Source organism: Lygodium microphyllum, chromosome 22, assembly GCF_053477565.2.
Source record: "Lygodium microphyllum isolate KBCC chromosome 22, Lygodium_microphyllum_v1.1.10, whole genome shotgun sequence".
NCBI lineage: Eukaryota > Viridiplantae > Streptophyta > Polypodiopsida > Schizaeales > Lygodiaceae > Lygodium > Lygodium microphyllum.
The window spans coordinates 126,474,119-126,501,557 of NC_141156.1; positions in this window are offsets into that span (position 1 = coordinate 126,474,119).

The window sequence follows — 27,439 nt, forward strand, 5'->3', positions numbered from 1 at the left end:
GCATCTATACCCTTTTTGCTGCAGAGAGTAACCAATAAAGATGCACTTCTCAGCTTTTGGATCCAACTTGGATCTCAACTCATCTGGCACATGTACATAGGCAATGCAACCAAAAATTTTCAAATGAGAAATATCTGGTTTCCTACCAGTATACCTCTCCTCTGGAGTCATTCCATGTATTACTGCAGTGGGAGTCCTATTCATTATGTAGACTGCTGTAGACTGCTTCAGCCCAATAAAAATCTGGCAAGTCTTTTTCATTGAGCATGGCACGAGATACCTCTCCAATATGCCTATTTTTCCTTTCTGCAATTCCATTTTGTTGTGGGGTATGACTGCATGAATATTGCTGCTTTATGCCATGCTCCTGCAGGAACCTTGCAAACTCATTTGAGAGGTACTCTCCCCCTCTATCTGACCTTAGGCATTTTATTTGCAGGCCTGTTTCTTTTTCAACCATAGCTTTAAGGGTTTTGAAATGCCCAAAAACTTCACTTTTCTTTTTCATAAAATACATCCAAACTTTTCTGCTATAGTCATCAATAAAAGTGACAAAATAATGACAGCATCCAAGAGATGCAGCTTTAGTAGTCCACACATCAGAGTGGATTAATTCCAATGGCTTCTCACTCTCTTGAACATGTCTAGGAAATGGTTTCCTTGCCTGTTTTCCAAACTGACAGGCTTCACATACCTTATGCATTTCTGCAACCTTGAATTTAGGCAAACCTGCAACAATATTTTGGGCTTGCATTGATTTAAGTCGCTGTACATTAACATGACCAATGCGTTTATGCCAGATATCAATATCAGCAACTACACCGGTCCCATGTGCAAACATTGCTGCACTCAATTCAGACATGTCTGCATCCAATGTAAACATTCTGCCCTTCTTCTTTTCTTTTGCTATCAAGCGACCTTTATTTTTCATATCCTCAACAAAGCATCCATTGTAAAATATTACACGGCGCAGCGAACAGAATCTGAGAAAGAGATAGAGAGTACACAACAGATAAGAGGAGAATCAATAAATTCTTTAACTCCAAATAACTGATACAAAGATGGCTCTGTCCACCCGTGCGCTTCCACTGTGTGAAGCTTAGATGGCGATCTAGACAGAAGATAGGTGAAGAGCTTAAGGCTAGCTGGAATAATAACTCTGACTGGGTGAAAGATTAGTGAAAGATGGCTGCGAAGGGGTTTAGCTTTTATAGCCCACGAAGGTCGTTAGGTTGGCCTGCTCACTGACCTACCATATGAGCCTCCACTAGTCGGCCAGGGAATATTCCAGGGAATATTCCCTTTACCATCGGGCCGGGGGCGCTACCCCCGGACCCCCCAGCCAGGGGCCGCTTCCACGGCCCCCGGACCCCACAATAGGGGCCCCTTTTAACTCCCTTACACCGCAACTCGATGCAATGCGCCTCGAGTTGCTACTAGCTTAACCACTCCGTCTAACCCAAAGATTAGACCCACAACAGTCACCTTTTTGCCATCCAGTCACATAGAACTCATCTGATATACAAGTCAGGACTCAACCAATGTCCGGGCTCACATTTGGCTTCTCCTCATAATGGGGGCCTTACAACTTTGAGGACCATGGATCATTGGTAGCACCTAATGAGGGTGGGGCATTGATCATATCTAACACCCCCCCTCAATGTCCACCCATAGGTGAACTATCTCCTCGTCCCAATGCCGAGTCTCTGAAGATGAACTTGAAGCAGATCCTTCGTAAGTGCTTTGGTGAAGATATCTGCTCCATTCTCCTCTGTTGGATAGTAGACCAATTCCACTAGTATCCCATCCTCCATCAAATCACGCACATAGTGATATTGGATCTCTATATGTTTGGTGCGTGCATGAAACACTGGATTTTTGGCAATGGCGATGCAACTCTGATTGTCACATCTCAGCACAGTTGGTTCTTCATCCTGCACTCCCATATGCCATAGAATCCTTCTCAACCATACGGCCTCACATGCAGCAAAACAAGCTACCTTGTACTCTGCTTCGGTAGAAGACAATGCCACTGTTGGTTGCTTCTTACTAATCCAAGAGAAAATTCCTGAACCCAAAGAGAAAAAATAACCAGAAACTGACTTCCTGGAATCAATGTCTCCTGCCCAATCTGAGTCACAATTCCCCACAAGAGAGGTTCCGAAACTGTATGTGATACCATAGTCAAGAGTTTTCTTCAAGTATTTGAGCACCCGCATCCCAGCCTTCCAATGACTCTCATGAGGTTTGTTTGAGAACCTGCTCAAAACACCAACGTCAAAACTGATATCTGGTCTGGTGTTACACAAGTAGATCAGACTGCCGACCAACCTCCTATACCTCCCAATGTCTGCTAGTGCTGATGTATCCTCGACGGATAACTTTGCATTCACCTCCATAGGTGTAGCTATCTCCTTGCACTCGGTCATGCCAAATGCCTTCAAGATCTCCCATGCATACTTCTTCTAAGAGATGAAGATCTTTCCTGGCTCTTGCCAGACTTCAATCCCCAAACAATAGTGCAGCAAGCCCAAGTCTATCATTTCAAACTCAGAACTCAAAGCCTTTCGAGTTTGGTTGATCATATCTTCATAGTCACCTGTAATAAGAAGGTCGTCCACATATAGAACAATCACTACAGACTTTTTACCATCCCTATAAACATACAAGTTAGCATCTGAGGCACATCTTTTGAATTTTAGGTTTAAAAAGAACCTATCTATCCGCTGGTACCATGCTCTGGGGGCTTGTTTCAGCCCATACAATGCCTTCTTCAGTTTACACACTTTGTTCTCAGAATGGGGGGCCTCAAACCCTGGTGGCTGAGCCACGCACACCTCCTCCTTGAGGTCACCATTTAAGAACGCTGACTTAACATCCATTTGGTACACTGGCCACTTCTTGTGGGCATCCACTGCAAGTACCGTGCGAATAGTGGTCATTCTGGCAGTTGGGGCAAATGACTCTTGAAAATCAAACCCTTCAATTTGTGAAAATCCTTGGGCAACCAGTCTAGCTTTGTACTTTTCTAAGGTACCATCAACCTTGTACTTTACCTTCCAGATCCACTTGGTGCCAATGACCTTCTGCTTTGCTGGTCAATCCACTAGCTCCCAAGTGTCATTCTTCATTATACTGTCATACTCCACCTACATAGCAGCCTTCCATGATGGATCTGCAAGTGCTTCTTCTAAGTCAGTTGGCTCCTTTACTTCTCTCATAATCTCAACCATCAAGGCCATATTGACTATGTGAGCAGAAGCCCTCCTTTGCTCCTCTATTCTCTGAGACCTCCTTGGTCCGTCTGCCTTCTCCTCAACAGATGCAGGCATAGGATTATTGTGGTCATAGAGCTGCTTCACCCAGCGTGGCAATGGCTTTTCCGGTGGGGTGATGTCAGGTAGGTGAACTTTTTCCTCATCATTTGAAGATGATGCTTCCTCCTCCTTAAGGATAGGGATAGCTCTTGGGACAGGTTCATAGTGGACTACTTCTTCGCTTGATGATAAAGTGGAAGAACTTGCCTTCTCCTCCTCCACTGTATGCGGCTCCTCCTTGAACACCACATCACGGCTCGCGATGATCTTCTTTGCCTCTTGGTCATATAATTTGTAAGCCTTCTGCTCATCACTATAACCCAAGAAGATACATTTTCTGCTTTTTGGTTGTAACTTGTTTCTCTTCTCATCTGGAACATGTGCATAACATTCACATCCAAAAATTCTGAAATGTGAGACAGATGGTTTCTTACTAGTGTAAGCCTCATGAGGTGTTTTTCCCTTGAGAGCCTTTGTATAGCTCCGATTTAGAATGTAGACTGCAGTATTAACAGCTTCAGCCCAAAAATGATTAGGCAATCCCTTGCCCTTTAGCATGCATCTTGCCATCTCCACAATGGTGCGATTCCTGCGTTCCACTACACCGTTCTGCTGAGGTGTGTGAGGCGTCGTCAATTGACGCTTGATCCCTTTGCTCTTGCAAAAGCCTTCAAACTCCTTTGAGTTGAACTCACCACCACCATCTGTTCTAAATTTATTCACACTTTTCCCTGTTTCATTCTCAACAAGTATTAGCCATTCTTTAAACTTACCAAAAGCTTGAGCCTTATCACGAAGGAAGTACACCCACATCTTCCTACTGTAGTCGTCGACAATCAACATAAAATAAGAAGATCCCCCCAAGGCCTGTGTAGGCATCTTACCACACAAGTCAGCATGCACCAACTCTAGAGGAGCCTGTGCTCTATTCTTGCTTTCTTGTGGAAATGCCTTTCTCTGTTGCTTGCCCATCATACAAGCTTCACATGGTTCCTTCAATTCAATTATTGTAGGTAGGTGAGCAACCATGCCTTGCTTTTGCATCTCCTTCAATACTGCAAATCCAATGTGTCCAAACCTTTCATGCCAAAGCTTACTTGTGCCCACTCCAGCGGTGGCTTTAAGAGCACTTAGCTCATACAGGTTGTTCCTTCTTTCTCCTTTGCCAACAATTGTGCTAGCACTATCAATAATTTCTGCACCTGTCTTCTTGAACCTCACTTCATGACCAAGATTAGTTATGGCAGCAATTGATAAGAGATTTCTCTTGATTACGGGAACATACAACACATTTGAAAGCTTTTTGACTTCACCATTTGCAGCAACAAAAGAAATAGTATCTGTGCCCACAGCAGGGCATTTAGCATCATTTCCAACTGTCACAGTGATGGATTCTCGTAGAGGCTGCATAGAACTGTATAGACCTTTCTTGTTGGTCATGTGACGGGAGGCCCCACTATCCAACACCCATGAGTCAGTGGTAGATTCTTCTTGCGCTGAGGAGCACACTTCCTCAATGGTCGCCATGAATAATTCCAACTCTACTTCAGCCGTATTGGCTGTCTCTTTCCCTTTACTTTTAAGGGTACCATTCTTTTCATTTGCCTTCTTGACACGACAATCTGCAATTGCATGTCCTTTCTTCTTACAGTAGAAGCACTCTCCTTGAAACTTCTTCTTGCTGCCCTTCTTCTTTTTGTCACCATAATTTTTGGTGGAGGAAACACCTTTGCCTTTTGCATTGGCAGAGAATGCAGCATCTCCATTGTTGCTTCCTTCTCGGGCTTTCAGCCTCAACTCCTCCTCCATTAATAATGCACAAAACTCCTCAAAAGTCAAAGCTTGAGGCCTCACCTGAGTATTAAGGGTAGTTACTAGTCCATCAAACTTTTGTGGACAAATCCGAAGACATCTCCGAGCTAGCTCTTCGCTAGTCTTTTGTATCCCAGCGCCAGCCATCTGGTCGCGCAGATTCTTAATCCGAGTGATGAATGCTTCAACCGTCTCTCCTTCAGCAAACTTCTCCGTTGCTAGTTGATTCTCCAAGTTTTGAATCCTTGTTTGGTTTCATGTTTCATACTGACTCCTTAGTACATTCCAAGCATCTGACGCTTTGGTTGTACGCTGAATCAAAGTCAAAACAATGTCAGAACAGCTTGTAACTAAGGCACACAATGCATCTGCATTCCTTCGTTTCCAAGCTCGTAGAAGATCTGCATTCGGAGGAATCATCACACTAGGATTTGATGGGTCGGGGGTAGGCTGTGGTTCTGCGTCAGTCCCCAGCACAGTCTCCAGAAGCTCATAAGAATCAAGGATAGTTGTAATTTTGAACTTCCACAAGGTGTAGTTTGTACCATCTAACTTGCCTTCGCTGAAGGTTGGTGGACGAATCCTCAGTGTTTGAATAGCCGGTACAGCAGCACCACCTCCTGCACCGCTTCCTGATGCGCCAAAACCGCTTCCCGGAGTCAACATAGTTTCTCTTTGCTGTTGAAGCATTTGACTCTTGCACGCTCTCCGATCTCTAGAGCCCCCTGGGCTCTGATACCATGTAAAATATTACACGCCGCAGCGAACAGAATCTAAGAAAGAGATAGAGAGTTCACAACAGATAAGAGGAGAATCAGTAAATTCTTTAACTCCAAACAATTGATACAAAGATGGCTCTGTCCACCCATGCGCTTCCACTGTGTGAAGCTTAGATGGTGATCTAGACAGAAGATAGGTGAAGAGCTTAAGGCTAGCTGGAATAACAACTCTGACTGGGTGAAAGATTAGTGAAAGATGGCTGCGAAGGGGTTTAGCTTTTATAGCCTGCGAAGGTCATTAGGTCGGCCTGGACCTACCATATGAGCCTCCACTAGTCGGCCAGGGAATATTCCAGGGAATATTCCCTTTACCATCGGGCCGGGGGCGCTACCCCCGGACCCCCCAGCCAGGGGCCACTTCCACGGCCCCCGGACCCCACAATAGGGGCCCCTTTTAACTCCCTTACACCGCAACTCGATGCAATGCGCCTCGAGTTGCCACCAGCTTAACCACTCCGTCTAACCCAAAGATTAGACCCACAACAGTCACCTTTTTGCCATCCGATCACATAGACCTCATCTGATATACAAGTCAGGACTCAACCAATGCCAGGCTCACATTTGGCTTCTCCTAATAATGGGGGCCTTACAACTTTGAGCACCATGGATCATTGGTAGCACCTAATGAGGGTGGGGCATTGATCATATCTAACATCCATGAGGATTAAATCTGACCTGCAAGCCCTGCTCAACCATTTGACCAACAGAAACTAGATTCTTGGTGATATTCGGGACATGAAATACATCAGACAAGTATTTCTTTTTCCCATCCTGCATAGACAAAGGAATTTTTCCAATCTACACAATAGGATGTGCAGTATCATCACCAGTCTCCACAAATCCTAGTTTTTCTATTTTTCTTGCATCCTCCATCCATTCTGCATGACCTGTCACGTGGTTTGATGCACCTGAGTCAACATACCATACATCATTGCTTTCTTCTACACTTGTCACAGAATTGTTCATGTGCTACACCATAAACAAGTGTTCATTTATGTCATCACCCTGTCTACTAGAAGATGCATAATTCCCTTGTTGCAGTTTTCCATTCATGATGTCATTTTACTTTTTATAGCAGTCTTTAGCCATATGACCCATTTTACCACAGTAGTAGCATTCAACATTACTGTTTGCATTTTGGCCTCTTTGCCATCCACCACGACCTCTTTGGCTCCCCCTGCCTCTTGAGTTACCACGTCCTCCTCCATAGGACTGGTTTTCTTGAGTTTGCTGCATATTCTGATTTCTACCACGGCCTCCAAATCGGCCTCCTCTACCTCTGCCTCTACCTCTTCCAGCATTTGAGTAGAAGACAACTTCTTTTGAAGTTCCTCCTGAAGAAGATGCACCACCATTTCTCTGCTCCTCAGAAATTAGAAGAGCAATCAACTCCTCAAAATCAGGAAATCTTTCACGAACTGAAATGGATGTCCGAAACTGTGCATAATCCTTTCCTAGACCATTCAAGGTCACAGAAACTAAATCATCATCTTCCACTGGCGACCCAGTGGAAGCAAGTGCATCTGCAATCTTATTCACCTTCATGTGGTAGTCATTGATGCTCATATTTTCTCTTTGCACATTATGCAACTCTTGCTTGAGCTGCATTTTCCTGGCTTGCGTATTTGTGCTATACATTTTTGACAAAGTATCCCATGCCTCCTTTGGCGTACTTGCATCCTCAATATGCACAATCATAGAGTCTGAAATGCTGATAGACAGCCAATACATAACTTTCTTGGCTCTCTCATGCCATGCTTTAAATGCCTGCATTTGCTGTTGATTGGGAACATCAGGAAGAACTGGTTCTTATTCATTTCCTGCAACAAATTCCCAATATCCTTTTCCCATAAGGAAATTTGTCATTCTAAACTTCCATGCTTGGAAGTTGTTCTTGTCAAGCTTTTCAGTGACAATCTGTGAAAGAGAATCAGACGCCATTACAGAACACTATAAAAAATTCTGTCATTGCAAAAAACACAGCTTCACCCTCACAAGGAAAAATTTGCAAAACTGGCGAAAGTGGTATTTGACCACACAGTCACTTCCTAGTGACGATTTTGCATCAACAGGAAACAGGGATGATTCTATAACTCCCAATGTCTCTGCGCACAAGCATACGATGCAATTTCTACAGTAACTTTTCACTGACTTGTAGAATAGTGGCTGCACAGCATAAAACTGGGCCTTTTCCTGAGTGCGTGCAGAAAACGTTTGCCTCCAAAACAGGCCCCGAAATGGCCTCAAATCAAAAAAACAAGGTTGACAAGGGCCCCGAAAGGGCGTCTCATCTTGAGACAATGCACTCCTACACTTTCCGGCTGTGCTGCCTGCAGAGATCTACTCCCAAAATAGAAAATGAAAGCAACATTGCTCCTCTTACCAGAACACTGCGAGCTTGGCTTGCTTCCTTGAGCTCCGTACCACGAACAAGGCTCTGATACCATGTCAAGATTGTGGGAGAGAAGGAAGGAGTCTCACTTGAAGATTTCTTGCTTGCACAATGGGGGAATACACACAAGGGTGGAGGCTGAAAACAGTTTTCCTCTTCTTAGTTGTGTAAGCCAAAAGAACACTTGTACAAAGAAATAAAAGAACCCTATATATGGGTCTCAACCAAACTCAACTAACTAAGGTGGCATACTAACTGAGCCACAAACTAGAGTAGATAAGGATAGCTATCATGTAGCTATTATTCATGGGCGGTGTACCAACCGCATCTGCAAAACTGACAAGTCGGTGACATAAATACACAACGGTCACCCTGGCGTATCAGGAGTGGAGCTCGATATCTCAACAGGGGGGTGTTGAGAAATAACAAATGATGTATGCTCCAAGAAGAGGTTTCCTAAATCCCATACGCACAGTGAGGAGAGTGGAGAAACTGAAAAGCTATAAAAGCATGTACTTGGTTCATCTTTCAAGACAATTATTATGATGCTTTGTACTTTCACTTAGTATCTTATCTGTGTCAATTCATTATACAAGATTGTCTTTATGAGTCCAAGTTAATCTATCTTGGAACCTAATTCACTGGTGTAACAACCGATCTCTCTTGGTTTATGACAACATGAACATAGTCTTCATTTTCCAACCTCAATAGCTACCATGCTCTAGATTCATGGTTTTTAACAGTAAGTATTTTGGGTTGCTATTGTAGAACATGCCCAAACAAGGCACAAATAAGGGAAAAAAGGGAAAAAAGAGTGATGAATGTGTTGACGTCATAAGGGGAGAGATTAGAGAGGTCAAGGTTGAGTGAGGCAAGGGTTTAAGACCCCAGAGAGCAAGGGTGAAGCTCGTTTCACCTAGAGCAGTGAGAGAGAGAGACCTAGAGCCCCAACAGATCGATCGTTTTCCACAAGCATTTTTCACACATACCAAGTATATGAAACCTTGCTCTTGATCCATACTTGCATTGTGGAGATTCTTGTCACTTTGCATGTCATAAATCTTTGCGTAGAATTGATTTAATGTCATAATTGCCTTCATGTCGTCAGGACCAGACGCATGTGATAGAGTTCAATTCTAGGAATCAAACACTTGGACCTATTTAGCCCATCCAATTGGACACTACCATCTGATTCTAGAAAATAGGACCATCGGACACTCAGACACAACTTGCATGTCTTATTGGACACTCGACATGTCTGATTCTAGAAATCGAATAACCTACCATCAAACTACTTCGATCAGATGCAGAAATCCGACAAACAGAATTGGATTCAGATGATTGGCCATCGATCACTCAGACCACCTAGAATCATACATAAAATTTGAATGAGGTAGAATTGGTCTATCCTCACTCAGATGTCCAATTCTGAGGATTGAACACTCTTGTAGAATTAGACCAAAAATTTGATAGCAAAATAATTGACAAATCTAGCACATCTCGTGCAAAGCAGAACACCCCCCACAATGGGGGAATCCTTCAAAAGCCTTATATGCACATTTGATCTTAAAATCCACAACTAGGCATCTAAAAACAACCACTGACAATCACATTAGCTTTTAGAACCCTCTTAGAGCCACAAGCTAACCTATAGATCCTAGTTAGACCTTGACTAAGCTGAAAGAAGCAGGACAGACTTTAGAGACCAATGAGAGTAGCTAGTAATTGAGCCTAAAGCTAGATTTAACCAACAATATAGATAGGACTGTGGAAGCTGCATTTACTATTCTACATTACACCCCACATTGTTTGGGCCTTGAAGTGCACTTTTAAAAAAATTGAAAGCCTAGTTTCGCACCATGGATGGAAAGAGTACCACACACATACTGAGTGAACATAAATTGAGGGTTGTCTGTAAATAAGAAGGAACCAACTTAGACTTAACAAGAAAAATGAACCCACCAATAGGAGATGATCCTCAGACCTAGAGGTTGATCAAGAGCCCCAATCTATAGGACCAGGAGAGAGACCTAACATTGAAAGCCTGATGCATAGAAGGATCGACACCATTGGAGAGGTGCAACACTGCATGACTTAATCAACCTCATCAACAATTTGGTGGAGCAAGAGACTGCAAATATGGCAGAAACTAGTCTGAACTGCAGAAACAAAGAGCTTGACTTGGGAGGCTTCCTAGTCGAAATCTAGTAGATGTGAATAAACATGATGTGCACACCAAGATGGACCACCAAGGTAAGGCCATCAAAGGACATCATAGAGGATCTTGAAGAGGAGAGGAAACTAGCACAAAAAGCCTTGCAAAGCATATCGGCATTCAACCAAGAGTAGCAAGCTAGGAAATTGCACTAGGACATAGAGATGCGGGAAGTCTAGCGGGTGTTAGCCCTAGTGAATAGGAACCAAACAAGACCAAATGCATAGAGAGAGAGAGAGAGAGAGAGAGAGAGAGAGAGAGAGAGAGAGAGAGAGAGAGAGAGAGAGAGAGAGAGAGAGCACTAGAGGTAGACCTAATGCTGAGTGAGCTTCTCATGAAGCATCTCATAAACAATATGTTAGCAGAACAAAGCACAACAGCACTAGCAACCTCATTGCTTGCAGGATTAGGAGTTACCCAAGGATCCAAGAGTCAATCGAAAATCCGTGTAGTTGCAAAGTAGTTAGATTTATACTAGTCGGACAATGACCCTTATAGATTTGTGGAGCAATTTGAGCAGGTCTGTGAGGCCAATGGCTTCACTGATCTTGCTCAGCACTCACAAGCTTTCGGCCTATGCCTAGGCGATAAGGGTAGGATGTGGTACACAATCCTAGACATTGCAGAGTGCAACAACTTCAACAACCTCAAGAGCCTCTTCATTAAGAGATTCTCTCAGGCTGGGCACTCCAATAATCTCATAGTGTGGCTTAAGCAAAAGGGCAAAGAAGGCATTAGGGACTATGTTACCCATATGCAAAGTCTCTTTACTTAAGAGAATCTCAACTAATGAATGACCCACTAAGAGAGTGGTGTCCACAACCTTCATTGATGGAATTTGTAGTGAGAAACTCTACAAGGCCTTGGCATGCAACTAGAGCTTGCAAAGAAATGCACTAACTAGGGTATTCAAAGAGGCCATACGAGTGGATGACCAGCTTGAGTAGAGGAGCTCCAGGAACTCAAATCGAGATGAGGACGACTCTAGAACCTCAAAAAGGGCAATTTCATCTAGTGAATGATCGGTTCCAAGCACTTAAAACAAGGGAAAAAGTGTTGATCAAGTTCAAGAGCTAGCAGAGATGAAAATGAAGCTAGCCAAACTACAAGAGATGATGAGAAGACCTATGTGCCCACATGTCCAATGCATGTATTGTAGTAGAAACTACCTTTCAATTGAGTGTCAAGATCCTAGGTCTCGACCTTGTGCCAATTGCGGTAGGTTTGGTCATGATGCCATGCCTTGCAGGCTACCAAGGAGACTTCCATACTCATAGCCTTATAACTAGGCATACCTAGGAAATAGGCCTCTGAATTTCTTGTGGAGAGGAGTCCCATTGGCTCTTCCATCACCAAATGATATGAAACCAACCATTCCTAGGATGGAGATCAATCCTACTAACATACCTAGGATACATGGACCTTTCATAACCCATCCACTGAGCGACGCTCTAGTCCGCTACATGGAGGAGCCAAATGATGATGAGCCTTATGTAAACCCTTATGTGTCATATGACAAAGAGGAAAATCCACTTCTCATGGACTATCTACTAGTGATGGTGATGGCATTAGGAAGAAGAAGAGGAAGAGGCTTAGAAGGGCAAACCCAAGAGCCAATTTTGTGTTGGACTTGCAGTCACCTAAGACACATCTCTTTGCATGCCCCAAGATGGAGCAAGCCAACCAAGATAAGGCTGACCTTAGATGTGCAGAGTGTGGAATCACTCAGCTCTTTACTGATTGCCCTAAATGGACACCACCCTCTAGTTTGGAAATCGTATCTTTAGTACCATTGGGGCTATTTGGAGTCAAGACACTCTATAGAGAGGCCACATGTGGAGAGAGCTCATGCTCAACCGCTAAGACCCACAGACTGCTTATTGTCTCAAGCATTTCAGGTGAGCTCTAATGGCTATCTCTCACCTAGCTGACACACCTTTGAACCTACAAGTGTAGTGAGCTTACCTTGATGCCAAAATAATTTTCCTCCTCCCTCGCACACACTGGTAGCTCCACGATCCTAGATGCTAGCTCAAGCATCCTCAAGCTTCCTCTATCGAGCTCCATCCACCATAGCCACACACATGCAAGAAAGGAGAAGAGAAGAGAAGATGGTGAGGAGCTTCACCCTCTTCATCCCTCACTCCCACACACTCACTCCCTCACACTCTCACACTCCCTCTCTCAAGAGCACACACACAAGCAAGGTGAAGAGAAGAAGAGAAGAAGAGAGGACTCTTGTTAGCCACACACCAAAGAATGAGCTTTCATTCACTTTTTAAACTTTATATACAAACCCTAAAATCCCATGGGCACCCATCCCTTTTTACATGACCGGCCGTTGTGGCAAGGTCCTTTTTCCTATTTCCCTCTTCTAGCCTCATGCCTTAAGACTACACCCGTCTATTCTTTTACAAATGGCACAGGGGGAAGCTTGGTGCCCTTTTACAGAGTTTTTAGATTTTTTTGAGGCACCTTCCATTTATAATTGCACTTTTGCCTTAGCTTAGCTTTAGGGGCCACCTCTACGCCTTTGCTCTTTTTCTATCCTTTTTTTGCTCTTTGCTTCATATTTCTGTCATCTTGAATTGAGATTAACATTACTCCCCTCCAAGAAGGGTGCCAGTCCCATGGCACTTCGAGCTCTTTGTTGTGGAAGGGTGGGCTCTGGGCAAGTGGCTGGGGGGCTGATGATAGGGTGACATGCGAACTCTATTGATTGGGAAGCTTTGGAAATGATTTGGATGGAGAACCCAAGGTATGTCGAGTGGATCATGGGGGCCTTGGAAGTTGGTGGTTTGCAGCATCTTGTTGTACCTAAAAGGAGAGAGGGCTCGACGTAAGGGGAGTGTCTACCTCACCGTGCAATGATGTGTGCTCATGCTGGTGGAGCAAGGATCTGGGTCTAGCCACAAGCAAGCCTGGGTGATGTCCCACACTTGAGAACCTCGTTCGTGTAAAGGAAGGTGTTGTGTGTGTAGCTTAGGGTGACATGTCTAACCATAGGTGAGTGTTACCTCCCTAGGTATGTCTTTTCCTTGAGGTACCCTAAGCGTGAAGTGGGGAGTAAAAAAGGGCTAGGGGGTTAGGAACGAAGTTGGCCGACCAAGGCCACCGGACATGCTGCCTAACTCAAAGACCCCTAGGTGCAATGACTGTAAGCTATGTGCCACGAATTGTGTTTAAACATGTCATGTGCTCCTTTCATTGTTATTTGTTTGCTGTCTTTGTGTTTGGCCTTTTCTTTTTTCTTTTTTCTTTTTGCTTGCTTGCTAAGTTACATGATTCGGGCAGTAGCTAATTGCTAGTTATCATCATCAGAATGTGGTGGGGAAGGGGATTTAATGGAGTGACTCAAAAATTTTGAACTCTGCATGTAACCCTTAAGGTTCAAGCAAACATGGAGAGAGGTGGTGGAGAGGAATGGGTGGTTACAGTGGGCGAATTGGCTATCATTCATATCCTCAAGAATAGCTAGGCAGAAGGAAGATAGGACGCTGGCATGCATCATTAGGAGGGTCATTGCGCAGCTGTCTATGGCATTAGGATAAAAAAAGAGTGGGGGGAGACCAAGTTCTACCAAGGTGGGGTCCTGCTTAGGTAAGATTTTTAATAGGCTAAGGTAGTTGCATGTGGTAATGAAGGCAGGATCGGAACAAGAGGAGAAGTCAGCAATGAAGCGGGTCATGGTAGCATCTAGGATGTCCCAGGTGAAGGTGAGGGCTTGTGCTAAGGTAGTAGTACGGGGGTTATATATGATGGGAAAGTCATAGTGACCATGGATCTTTGTATCAAAATCTACTCCTACCCTACGAGGATACGCCATGAGGGTGGGGTTGTTTCTCTCAGAGGGGAGGGTATTACAAAAAGCCATCCAGAAGAACACATTGTCATCGCAAATGTGTCTCCGCCACAGTGGTGGTTGGCACTCGTATCTGGACACAAACCGAGGCACTTCAAAAACCTTATTTTGCCAATACTCTGCATCCTTGATGCCCCAAAGGGTGGGATTCTTCTCTCTTTTTTCTAGTCATTGTTGGCTTAGCTAGCTTCCAATGCCAATCACCTCTTCCACTACTTTAAGGAAAAGGACTCTGTGCAGGCTGTTGGGGAGGAGGAAGCTGAATTTCAAAGGCTGTTTCTCTTTTTCTTGTCTCTCCTAGACTACGAGTTCCTCATGGAATCTAGCCAACAGGTCACCTAGGCATGGTGGAAGAGGTGTGGATGGTTGTGTCATAGGTTTTCCCCTTAATCTCTATCTATCTTCTTCCACAATTTTCTTTCTCTTTTCCCTCAAGGCAGTTTTTCTTTTCGTGGATGTGTTTGTTGAATGATGTTGTTCTTTAGAGTGGGGTGAAGGGGGTTGTGGGATCAATTTTTCTTCAAATCTGCCCATGTCAAATTGCAATTCGGATTCACCCCTTTGATGATCTTCTTGCTATACCTCCTGTACAAACCCCAGTGCATCAATCTCCTAGGGGGTTAGGCTGGCCAAAAACATGTACTTGTGTTGTTCATCAAGGCTCAACTGAACTGCAATGGATTGTGGTGGCATGTGTAGCCCTTCTTGTAGAGCTCTACATGCTATGCTCAGCTTCTTCTTTACCACCTCAAGGGACTCCCCTTCCTCCATGTGAGTGGCATCCATCAAAATATTCAAGAAAGCTCGTTGTTGAGTAGTGAAGCCCACTTGGGCTGCCTCTACTACTCTGCTTGTTGCTAGGATTTTGCCTTTTTCCATGAGAGCCAAGCGGCGCGCGAAGGTATTCACTCTTCATTCATTTTGGCATGCCCACTCTTCGACTCTCTTTTTCATATCCTCCATACTTTCTCCTTGTCTTTGTACCAGGGCCATGAGTCTCTACTCCTAGTCTTCCAAATCTCTGCTCATTCTCTCCTGCTCTTTTCTTTCAAGGCTCAACTTTTCGGTCATGGTTTCCATCTCTCTGTGGTGTTGCTCCTCTTCTTGCTTCCTTTCTTCTTCCCTTGCGGCAAACTCTTCCATGCCTTGTTCGATCCGCTCTATTTTTGCTGCCAAATCCTCATGTTGCATGATCAAAAGTTTATATTCTCTTTGCATTCTCACTAGCTCTTGATTTTCATCTTTGAATCATTGCCGCTAGCTTTTCTCCTTGTCATCTTTGGCCTTTAGTTCTTGTTTTAGATCAAAGATCTCCTTTTGTTGCACAACTATTTGCCTCGTCTTTTCAAGCTGGAAGGTTTCTACCGACTCCTTTTCCACTTCCAACTCGACCACTGCTATCTTTCTTTCCTCCTTTGCCTTATCTAGCTAAGAGAGCAATTCAGCAACGTATTCATCATAGTTTGCTAGTGGTGTGATAGTAGTAGGGATTGGAGTGGTCGAAGCTTCCGCCTTTTGGCATTTTGGATCTTGCCTAGACTTGACATATGTGGCCAGTCTTTTCTGCCTAGTGGCCGTAGTCTCCACACTCTTTCCTTGGGTCAGTTCCTTATTAATGAAGTACTGCATCCAGGCCACAAAATTGTTTACATCAGCACTAGCCGGGATGCTTGGAGCGAGAGTGGTTGCTTCACTGGTGGGCACCAAGAGGGGCAGGATGGGATTGATGGGAGCCTTGCCCTTGCCTTCAATGACCACAAGCGATATGACTTTGGGTACATGAGTGCTTGAGCCAGGTCCCTCATCCCTGGGCAGACTTAAAGCCCCTAGGTCATTGAGTCAGCTTTGTTGTTCTATGGACTGGCAAGTTTCTTCGGCCATGTCTTCCTCTTCCTTTCTCCACAACTCCGCTTCCTTTTCCCCAGCTCTTCTCTCTCTCTCTTCCTCTGTTTTCCTTGATTCTTCTGTGAACTTTTTAGCTTCTTCTCTTTCTTCTTCCTCTCTTTAGCCTCTTTTTCCAACTCCTTCTTGGCTTTTCTGGCTTCCTCTTTCAACTCCTCTACCTCTTGCTTTTTCTTCTTCTCCCTCTCTTCAACCTCTCTTAAGGATTCCCTTTTGGCTCTCTCTAGATCTTCTTTTTCCTTCTTCTTGCTCTCATCCTATTTCTTCTTCTGAGCTATCTTTTTAGTGGGCTTCTTTGCTTTTTTCCTTTTGGATTGAGCCTCCTGATCCTCCTTCTCTGTCTCAGTTTCTGTCCTATTGTTGGATGGCTCTTTCTCCTAGTGTGGAGACCTATCTGGAGTCTCTTCCCATCCTTCTTCTCCTTGCTGAGCTTCTTTCACACCCTCCTAGATTATGGCTATCAACACACTTCCATATCCGATGGAAGAGGCTTTCAAAGAAGGTTTCTTTCTCTTTATACTTTTAGAGGTTTGGGACTCTCCACCTACCAACCTACTGCCCAGGGCTAGGGTTTTGGCTGCTTGGTCTATAGTCTTGCGCACATAGCCATTCTAGTCTACCTCATCCAAGGTGTGGGCTACCACATTCTCCAACATAGGCACATTGATTCGATGCATGAGGGAGTTATAGCACTAGCTAGAGAAGAGTGAGTGCACCAATTTTTCCTGCATGTGGGCCTCAACATTGGGGATATCCTGTATGCTAATGTCGTTGTTTGTTAAAACATCCTCCCTCTTCATCTTTAGCATAGCATACACATCTCTCTTATGTTTCTTCTCCACCTTAGGTTCCAACCCCAGTGCCTTCTCCACAAAGGCCTGGTTCAATGGCACCTACACCTATTTAGCATTCTCCCCTCTTCCCACGATCACCATTCTGCATTCTTGATCGAGGTTGTATGTTCTTAGAAATTCCACACACTTTGTGTGGTCAGGCTCCTGCACAAACTTCTCTAGGTACTTCAAGAGGTTACATTGTTCCACCACTCTCCTTGCAGCCTTCTCCTTGGCTACCACTTCCTCGAAGTTGAGGATACTGTGGAATTTTAGCTAATTATAAGCACAATTTTCTAAGCTGATGATGTACTGCGTCCTCTCCTCCTCTGTGAAAGGGAGTCAGTGAAGAGCACAATCTTGCTGTGACATCTTTCATTCTTGTCATGAACCATGATTCCCATTAGTGCTTTCAAAATAATTATTTGCTGAAAAGAAAGACTTCATGTTTGTTGAATGAAAACATTTAAGCTCCAAAATAAACTTTCCTTTCAGACTTTTCACCCTTTATTTCAAATTTTTTGTGACATTTTTTGTCAATCACAAATTAACATGTTTCTTTTCTTTCTACGTTTAAGTGTAGACTGAGTTTTTCACGACGGTGTGTTTTTTATTATGTGTTTATGTGTTTGCTTTTGATTGGTTCTAATTTGACTCACCTTACCCCCTACCCTTCCAGATTTGAGAAGAATCCTTCCTAGGATTGAAGGTTAGCGGGCCAAGGGCATTCAGTGTACGAGTCGAGTGTTTACCTTTGCATGAGCCAAGAATAGAAGTCTGGATTATACTCCAACTGAGCTTTGTAGTCCATATCAAAGGGTCAGATGCCTACACATGTGATGTAAGTGAGGACATCAGTTAGGAAGTCATTGGAATCAACATGACTAGCAATATGTAACTCTTCCTCGGTCAGGAGAAGATCAAGGTAAGGGTGTCCTTTGATGTGCTCTTCCATGGGTCGGCCACAAATAGTTGTTAACACCCTATATAAGGTTGGAGCGACATAAGTTGGGTCATACTCCGATGTCTTTATTGCGCATCACTGCTCAACATTGGTCATTATTTGGTATCCTTTGAGTTCCCATTGCAATCGAAGAGCATAGTAGTAGTTCCATAAGAACAGGGATTCGGTTTCAGCAAGTTGTTTCAACTCCTCGATTTCTTGGTTAGTGATAGCAGAAGTAGCTCGCTTGTCGTATGATGTAATGAGACATTGTTTGATGGCTTGCTCTCTAGATATCTCAGTGCTGAGCAACTCTGCAGAGCTGAGTGGGGTGCTTTGACAAATGCAAATCCGAATGTGTCCCATGAACAAGGCATCATACAAACTTCAGTTTCTAAGGGCTCTTGTAATAGGTCCAAGTCCAAGTGGTCATAGCTCAGAGCCAGCGACATGAATGTGGCATCTAAGCATCTAAGGCAAGCAACCACGTCATCCCCTGTGTCTTTAGCAAGATTTGCAACTAGTGTCAAGAATGATTTCCATTCGTAGGAGGGTGTAAGGCCTTTGGGTGGTTGGGGTTTGACAGAACTAGAGAGTTTGGACAGCAAATGGTTGCGGTTTCAGTTGTTCTTGAGATTGCAATTGGGTCTCTTGCACAACGAGCTGGGAATAGACTGCTAATGGGGCACTGCTACTTGCAGATGCAACTTCTTGAGTCTTAATAGCGTTACGTGGTACTGATTTGGGAGTAGTAGGCTGAGATTTGGGCCAATAGACTTGGTCTGTCTTCATGGGCCTAATCAGTTGTGAGTCTATGGGCTTGGTGTCTCAAGGCTTATGTGGCTTTAGGCCTTGACACGTGTAATATCTCCGCACAATAAAAGTTAGTTGGTTGGTTCGTAAGTTAGTTAGTCAATTAATAAGTTAGTAAGATTACTAACTAAAGACTAACTAAGGTAAAAACTAACTAACATTAATTATTGATAATTTTTATTTAATTTAAAATATTTTATTTAGAAAAATCAAGAGTCGTAAATTCGATGTTTTTCTCGAATTGGCAAAGACCGTAGCTACCCTTCACGTAAATTACAACGTGAATGAGACTTATGAGTTATATTAATCACTAAGTTCATGTGTATAGTTTGAAAGGTCCAAAAATATTAGATTTTGGGCAAAGCTAGTATATTTTAGATATTATCCTTTAAAAAAAGATATGGAGATTTTTAGAACTGGATGTCATTTAAAAAGAAAAGACAAGTGATATTTTAGTTAGTTTGAAGATTTTATAAAAAGAAAAATAAAGAAAAGTGACTGACGAAATGGCGCGCGCCGCGATCGCAGTTTACAGGCAGTAGACAGCACTTCGAACAGAGAAAAGAAGAAAGAGTGAACTGAGAGCTTTCTAACCAAGTGTCTTGGAGTTTTACCCCCCTTTCGGAGCCAATGGAACCATCAGATTTATGATCTGAGCATCAGATCACTGATCTTTCCAAGATCCCCCTCCATAAAGAGCTCTACTTCTCAACCACAAGCCCTCTTCTCTAATTCACTATAAATATGAGGCATGGGAGAGGCATAATAAGCATAAGGAGATCCCGAAGAGGCTGCGAGAGAGAAGTAGAGAGAAGGATACCCCTCCAAGAGATTGTGAGAAAGAGCTTGAAAGAGAGCTTGAGAGAGAGAGAGAGAAGAGTCACCTCGAGAGGCTGCGAGGAAGAGAATTAGCTCAATTCCCTCTATCTCGATCCTCGACTTAACCATCTTCTCTTACGCTCTCCCATCTTGAATCTATTCTACCTCCTTAATCTCTTGAGTCTATTTACGGACGATGGCCTCCAAGCGAAGAATGTCGCGTGCGGATGACAATCCTGCAACCAGCAACAAGGCTTCAGGCAAAGGCATCACCGTCAATCCAACTGCGGTTCCGATCGTAAGTAATGTATTTTCAAATTCATAGATGCTTGCTTTTGTTCTCGTATGAGATACGTTAGGCCCCATACTATTGCACGAGAATAGGTCATGGGAAAAGGATAAATTTCATCCCGCTTACTCGGAAGATGGAGTTTGTGAAGTGCATATATCAAGGGAAGATAATTGCACCTAGTTACATATGACTTATTTGCTAGTAGAGAAATTACAAGGAAGAATCAATCAAGCGTTATGAATGACATAGTCGTCAAAAGAACGACATTAAAAGATTGGGCATACAAGTACTAGATTAAAGTATAGTCAAGGGTTATAACTAGCATGATTGCTAAAAGAATATGACATTAAGAATCATGAATAGAGAAGTACTAGTTTAAAGTTTAGATACTTCAAATGTACTTAGCTTAAGAGCCCAAATATTAAGAAGAATTATATTCTAGCTCAAGGCAAGGCATGTTAAAGTCTAATTACTTGAGATAATCTCACACTTATCTTATCAAGTATTTATACGTTATGCCTATGACATGTTTGATATATGAGGATAATTTTCTAGTTGCCTCATGACTTGACTAAGAGCTAGTACAAGAAATTGATCATAGGGGTTAAAACTAGGATGTCTTGAGATCCGTTGGATAACGATGACTTTTTTCCAATCCAAATCCAGGGTTGGGTTATCAAGCAAGGTAAGTGACCTATAGAACTTACATCATGAATAGTGTTTGAACCCTTAACATATGCCCTAGCCGAAGGAAGGAAGTGTTAAGAACATGTTTGCATGGTATTGCTCTTAGATCCCAAGGGAGAGAGCAAATATACGATGGAAATGTTATATCGCCTATTCTTGCATTGTTTGGAAAGAATGCAATTGGTTTTGTTGGTTGATCAAACAATATCCTAAATGCTTTTACATTCAACTGGTTGTTAGTTGTTGTTTGGATGATTATTCCAAGTGCTTGTGAGTTATGGTAAATGCATGGCAAGGGTCTGTGATGACAAGTCGCCATGGGAATAAAGGAATGTCTTCTTAGAAAATGATATTAGGCTGAATGCCGTGTTTGTGCTTGATTCTTAAAGGATTTAATTAAGGAAGGATATATTGTTGAGATATCGAGCTCCACTCGTGATACGCCAGGGTGACCGTTGTATATTTATGTCACCGACTTGTCAGTTGCAGACGCGGTTGGTACACCGCCCATGAATAATAGCTACATGATAGCTATCCTTATCTACTCTAGTTCGTGGCTCAGTTAGTATGCCACCTTAGTTAGTTGAGTTTGGTTTGAGACCCATATATAGGGTTCTTCTATTTCTTTGTACTTGAGTTCTTTTGGCTTACACAACTAAGAAGAGGAAAACTGTTTTCAGCCTCCACCCTTGTGTGTCTTCCCCCATTGTGCAAGCAAGAAAGCTTCAAGCGAGACTCCTTCCTTCTCTCCCACAATCTTGACATGGTATCAGAGCCTTGTTCGTGGTAAGGAGCTCAAGAAAGCAAGCCAAGCTCGCGGTGGTCTGGTAAGAGGAGCAGTGTTGCTTTCATTTCCTGTTTTGGGAGCAGATCTCTGCAGGTAGCACAGCCGGAAATTGCAGGAGTGCATTGTCTCAGGTTGAGACGCCCTTCGCGGTGAAGCAAGAGGCCATTTCGAGGCCTGTTTTGCAGACGGAAGTTTTCTGCACGCACTCAAGAAAAGGCTCAGTTTTATGCTGTGCGACCACTGTTCTACAGGTCGGTGAAAAGTTACTGTAGAAATTGCATCGTATGCTTGTGCGCAGAGACATTGGGAGTTTCAGAATCATCCTTGGTTCCTGTTTATGCAAAATCGTCACTAGGAAGTGACTGTGTGGTCAAATACCACTTTCGCCAGTTTTGCAGATTTGCCCTTGTGAGGGTGAAGCTGTGTTTTTTGCAGTGACAGAATTTCTTGCAGTATTCTGTAATGGCGTCTGATTCTCTTTCACAGATTGTCACTGAAAAGCTTGACAAGAACAACTTCCAGGCATGGAAGTTTAGAATGACGAATTTCCTTATGGGAAAAGGATATTGGGAATTTGTTGCAGGAAATGAAGAAGAACCAGTTCTTCCTGATGTTCCCAATCAACAACAAATGCAGGCATTTAAAACATGGCATGAGAGAGCCAGGAAAGTTATGTATTGGCTGTCTATCAGTATTTCAGACTCTATGATTGTGCATATTCAAGATGCAAGTACGCCAAAGGAGGCATGGGATACTTTGTCAAAAATGTATAGCACAAATACGCAAGCCAGGAAAATGCAGCTCAAGCAAGAGTTGCATAATGTGCAAAGAGAAAGTATGAGCATCAACGACTACCACATGAAGGTGAAGAAGATTGCAGATGCACTTGCTTCCATTGGGTCGCGAGTGGAAGATGATGATTTAGTTTCCGTGACCTTGAATGGTCTAGGAAAGGATTATGCACAGTTTCGGACATCCATTTCAGTTCGTGAAAGATTTCCTGATTTTGAGGAGTTGATTGCTCTTCTAATTTCTGAGGAACAGAGAAATGGTGGTGCATCTTCTTCAGGAGGAACTTCAAAAGAAGCTGTCTTCTACTCAAATGCTGGAAGAGGTAGAGGCAGAGGTAGAGGAGGCCGATTTGGAGGCCGTGGCAGAAATCAGAATATGCAGCAAACTCAAGAAAACCAGTCCTATGGAGGAGGACGTGGTAACTCTAGAGGCAGGGGGAGCCAAAGAGGTCGTGGTGGATGGCAAAGAGGCCAAAATGCAAACAGTAATGTTGAATGCTACTACTGTGGTAAAATGGGTCATATGGCTAAAGATTGCTATAAAAAGCAGAATGACATCATGAATGGAAAACTGCAACAAGGGAATTATGCATCTTCTAGTAGACAGGGTGATGACAGAAATGAGCATTTGTTCATGGTGCAGCACATGAACAATTCTATGACAAGTGCAGAAGAAAGCAATGATGTATGGTATGTTGACTCAGGTGCATCAAACCACATGACAGGTCATGCAGAATGGATGGAGGATGCAAGGAAAATGGAAAAACCAGGATTTGTGGAGACTGGTGATGATACTGCACATCCTATTGTGCAGATTGGAAAAATTCCCTTGTCTATGCAGGGTGGGAAAAAGAAATACCTGTCCGATGTATTTCATGTCCCGAATATCACCAAGAATCTGGTTTCAGTTGGTCAAATGGTTGAACAGGGCTTGCAGGTCAGATTTAATCCTCATGGATGCTTTGTTGAGGATATGAAAAATAAAGGTCGCTTGATAGCAAAAGGAAAGAAGAAGGGCAGAATGTTTACATTGGATGCAGACATGTCTGAATTGAGTGCAGCAATGTTTGCACATGGGACCGGTGTAGTTGCAGATATTGATATCTGGCATAAACGCATTGGTCATGTTAATGTACAGCGACTTAAATCAATGCAGGCCCAAAATATTGTTGCAGGATTGCCCAAATTCAAGGTTGCAGAAATGCATAAGGTATGTGAAGCCTGTCAGTTTGGAAAACAGGCAAGGAAACCATTTCCTAGACATGTTCAAGAGAGTGAGAAGCCATTGGAATTAATTCACTCTGATGTGTGGACAACTAAAGCTGCATCTCTTGGAGGCTGTCATTATTTTGTCAGTTTTATTGATGACTATAGCAGAAAAGTTTGGGTGTATTTTATGAAAAAGAAAAGTGAAGTTTTTGGGCATTTCAAAACTCTTAAAGCTATGGTTGAAAAAGAAACAGGCTTGCAGATAAAATGCCTAAGGTCAGATGGAGGGGGAGAGTACCTCTCAAATGAGTTTGCAAAGTTCTTGCAGGAGCATGGCATAAAGCAGCAATATTCATGCAGTTATACCCCACAACAAAATGGAATTGCAGAAAGGAAAAACAGGCATATTGGAGAGGTATCTCGTGCCATGCTCAATGAAAAAGACTTGCCAGATTTTTATTGGGCTGAAGCAGTTGCTACAGCAGTCTACATAATGAACAGGACTCCCACTGCAGCAATACATGGAATGACTCCAGAGGAGAGGTATACTGGTAGGAAACCAGATATTTCTCATTTGAAAATTTTTTGTTGCATTGCCTATGTACATGTGCCAGATGAGCTGAGATCCAAGTTGGATCCAAAAGCTGAGAAGTGCATCTTTATTGGTTACTCTCTGCAGCAAAAAGGGTATAGATGCTATAACCCTTCTACTCGTAAGTTTACAGTGAGCAGAGATGTTGTTTTTGATGAGATGAGTAGCTGGTATAAACCAGTAAATGTGATTGATGATGAAGATGCACAAAATGGTAATGCTACACAGAATTCACAGCAGCAGTCACAAAATATTAGTGGACCTGGAGCGTCCTCTAGCAGTGGTTCACATTCTTCGCCATGGACAGGCAGATTGAGATCAGGAGAATCTTCTCAAAGCAATGCAGATAGTGGTATGAAGGTATCACGAAAAGGAAAAGAGAATGTTGATCAGCCCATGTTTGATGTGAATGCAGGTCACTCTTATGTGGATGGTGAATCCAGTGGCTCAGAACAGAGCATTGATGATGAGTTGGGTATTCCTTCTATTGTTACACCTGGAGTAAGGAAGACCAGGGATGTTTTGAGAGCACCTGGGAGTGAACCTACTTTGCGCACGTCTACAAGAGCTAGGTATCCTGTGGATAGGCTGAAATATGATGGATTTACAGCCATTCACTATGCATATATGGTCAAAGTGATACAGGAACCAGAACCCACATCTTTTGAGCAAGCCATGGGAAAAGAAAAATGGGAGAAAGCCATGGATGAAGAAATGGATGCCTTGGAAGCAAATGCTACATGGGAGTTAGTACCTTTGCCTAAAGGTAAGAATGCAATTGGCTGTAAGTGGGTTTATAAGGTGAAGCACAATGCTGATGGTTCTGTGAACAGATACAAGGCAAGATTAGTAGTCAAGGGGTATGCCCAAACATATGGCATTGACTATGAAGAAACATTTAGTCCGGTTGCAAGGATGGCAACCGTAAGAGCAGTCATTGCTATGGCTGCATCAAAGGGATGGTCTTTACATCAGATGGATGTAAAGAATGCCTTCTTGCATGGTGATTTGCAAGAAGAGGTCTATATGGAGCAGCCACCAGGTTATGTGCATGCTGTTCATCCTGAGTTTGTTTGCAGGTTGAAGAAAGCCTTGTATGGCTTGAAGCAAGCACCTAGAGCATGGTCTGACAAGATAGGACAGTATCTTGTCACTATTGGCTTTCAGATTTCCAAGGCAGATTTCTCACTTTATGTGAGAAAAACAGAGAAAGGTATTATGCTGCTTGTCATTTATGTTGATGATTTGATTATGACAGGTGACAGTGATGAAGATATCCTTCATGTGAAAATGCTATTGAAGCAGAAGTTTGAGATGAAGGATTTGGGAGAGCTGCGTTATTTCTTGGGCATTGAGGTGATTAGATCACCAAGTGGGATACAGCTCTTGCAGAGGCAGTATGGATTGGACATGCTATCCAAATATGGGATGACAGGCTGTAAGCCTATTTCAGTTCCTTTGGAGCAAAATGTGAAGCTGAGCACAGATGCAGGTGAGCTTCTAGAAGACCCTACTATGTACAGACGCATAGTAGGAAGTTTGATTTATATGACTATTACCAGGCCAGATTTGAGCTATGCTGTTGGATTGGTAAGTCAGTTTATGCAGGCTCCAAGGAAACCACATTTGGATGCGGCTAGACGCATACTTAGGTATGTGAAGTCCACATTGCAGTATGGACTATTTTATGAGACTGGGGTTCAGATACAGTTGCATGGATACACTGATGCTGATTGGGCTGGTAGTATTTCTGATAGACGATCTACCAGTGGATATGTATTCTCTTTTGGGAGTGCTGCAGTCACTTGGAGCAGCAAGAAACAGCCTATAGTTTCCTTGTCGAGCACAGAGGCTGAGTACAGGGGTGCAGCAATGGCTGCATGTGAGGTAGCTTGGTTGCATAAGCTACTTTATGATATGCATCAGTCTACAGATGGGCCAGTTGTCATTTATTGTGACAACATGAGTAGTATACACTTGGCAAATAACCCAGTCTATCATGCTAGAACAAAGCACATTGAGGTGCATTATCACTATGTGCGAGAGAGGGTTTTACTAGGTCTTATTGATCTAGTTTATGTCAGCACAGAGGATCAGGTAGCTGACATATTCACGAAGGCATTGGGCGCAGAGAAGCTGCGCAAGTTCAGAGACCTGCTTGGTGTGCAGGAATTGGGATTGAGCTCGAGGGGGAGTGTTGAGATATCGAGCTCCACTCGTGATACGCCAGGGTGACCGTTGTATATTTATGTCACCGACTTGTCAGTTGCAGACGCGGTTGGTACACCACCCATGAATAGTAGCTACATGATAGCTATCCTTATCTACTCTAGTTCGTGGCTCAGTTAGTATGCCACCTTAGTTAGTTGAGTTTGGTTTGAGACCCATATATAGGGTTCTTCTATTTCTTTGTACTTGAGTTCTTTTGGCTTACACAACTAAGAAGAGGAAAACTGTTTTCAGCCTCCACCCTTGTGTGTCTTCCCCCATTGTGCAAGCAAGAAAGCTTCAAGCGAGACTCCTTCCTTCTCTCCCACAATCTTGACATATATTGTACGGGTGGATCACCTCCATGGTCGCACCGCGTAGTAACCCGAGAGGGCACTGCTCGATTCATGGGCCGAAGGTCGAGTGGTGAAAAGGCCAACCACGGGAATGATGTTTCGCTCCTAGACAGCTTGTGGGTCAGTTGGAGCTCTGGACACCCCTTGCTAGGTCAAGAATGGAGTTGAAGACCTCCGTGGCCCCCAACATCTGGGCATGTTGGGAGATCCTATTCTAGATAAAGGATTGAGTTTTGGTGCCATGTGAATTGGACCAGTTACTTCTGCAGGGCAGAAGGGATACTTCTGTTGGACAGAAGCGAAACATAATTTCTCCTGTATGGGCGGGAGACAAAGATTAACTTGAAGATAAGTTAAGGAACTTGTTTGATCTTGTTTGTCAATAGATTGCTTTGCTCTGTTTTCGTGTCTGTGCTATAATTTACGCGAACGAACCTTGTTCCCTAAAAGGCTTAATTAATGAAGCTGATTTTAAGTGTCCCACATAAATGTGGTAGGACCTAATTAGAAAACTAAAGCTATTAAGGGAAGCGGGTGGGCGGAATCCCCGACGGGTCCGTCCTATGGCAGGGTGGTCCCAGAGAACTGGGAGGCTTCTCACAAGTTTTTATCGTCATTCGACCTTTAGATATTGATAGGTCAGAACCCGATTCATGCCGTTTTAGGGGACCGGAATGGGACTATGCCCTATGGACAGAGAGGTTGAGCAATGTATCCCTCTCGTTTCCCATTCTCTTTGAACCAAGTGCGGCATAGATCTGCTTCGGGTTGGATATCTCTGCGTAAAGTAGGATGTCCAATACCCGACGCTAGAATGCTAACAGGAGACC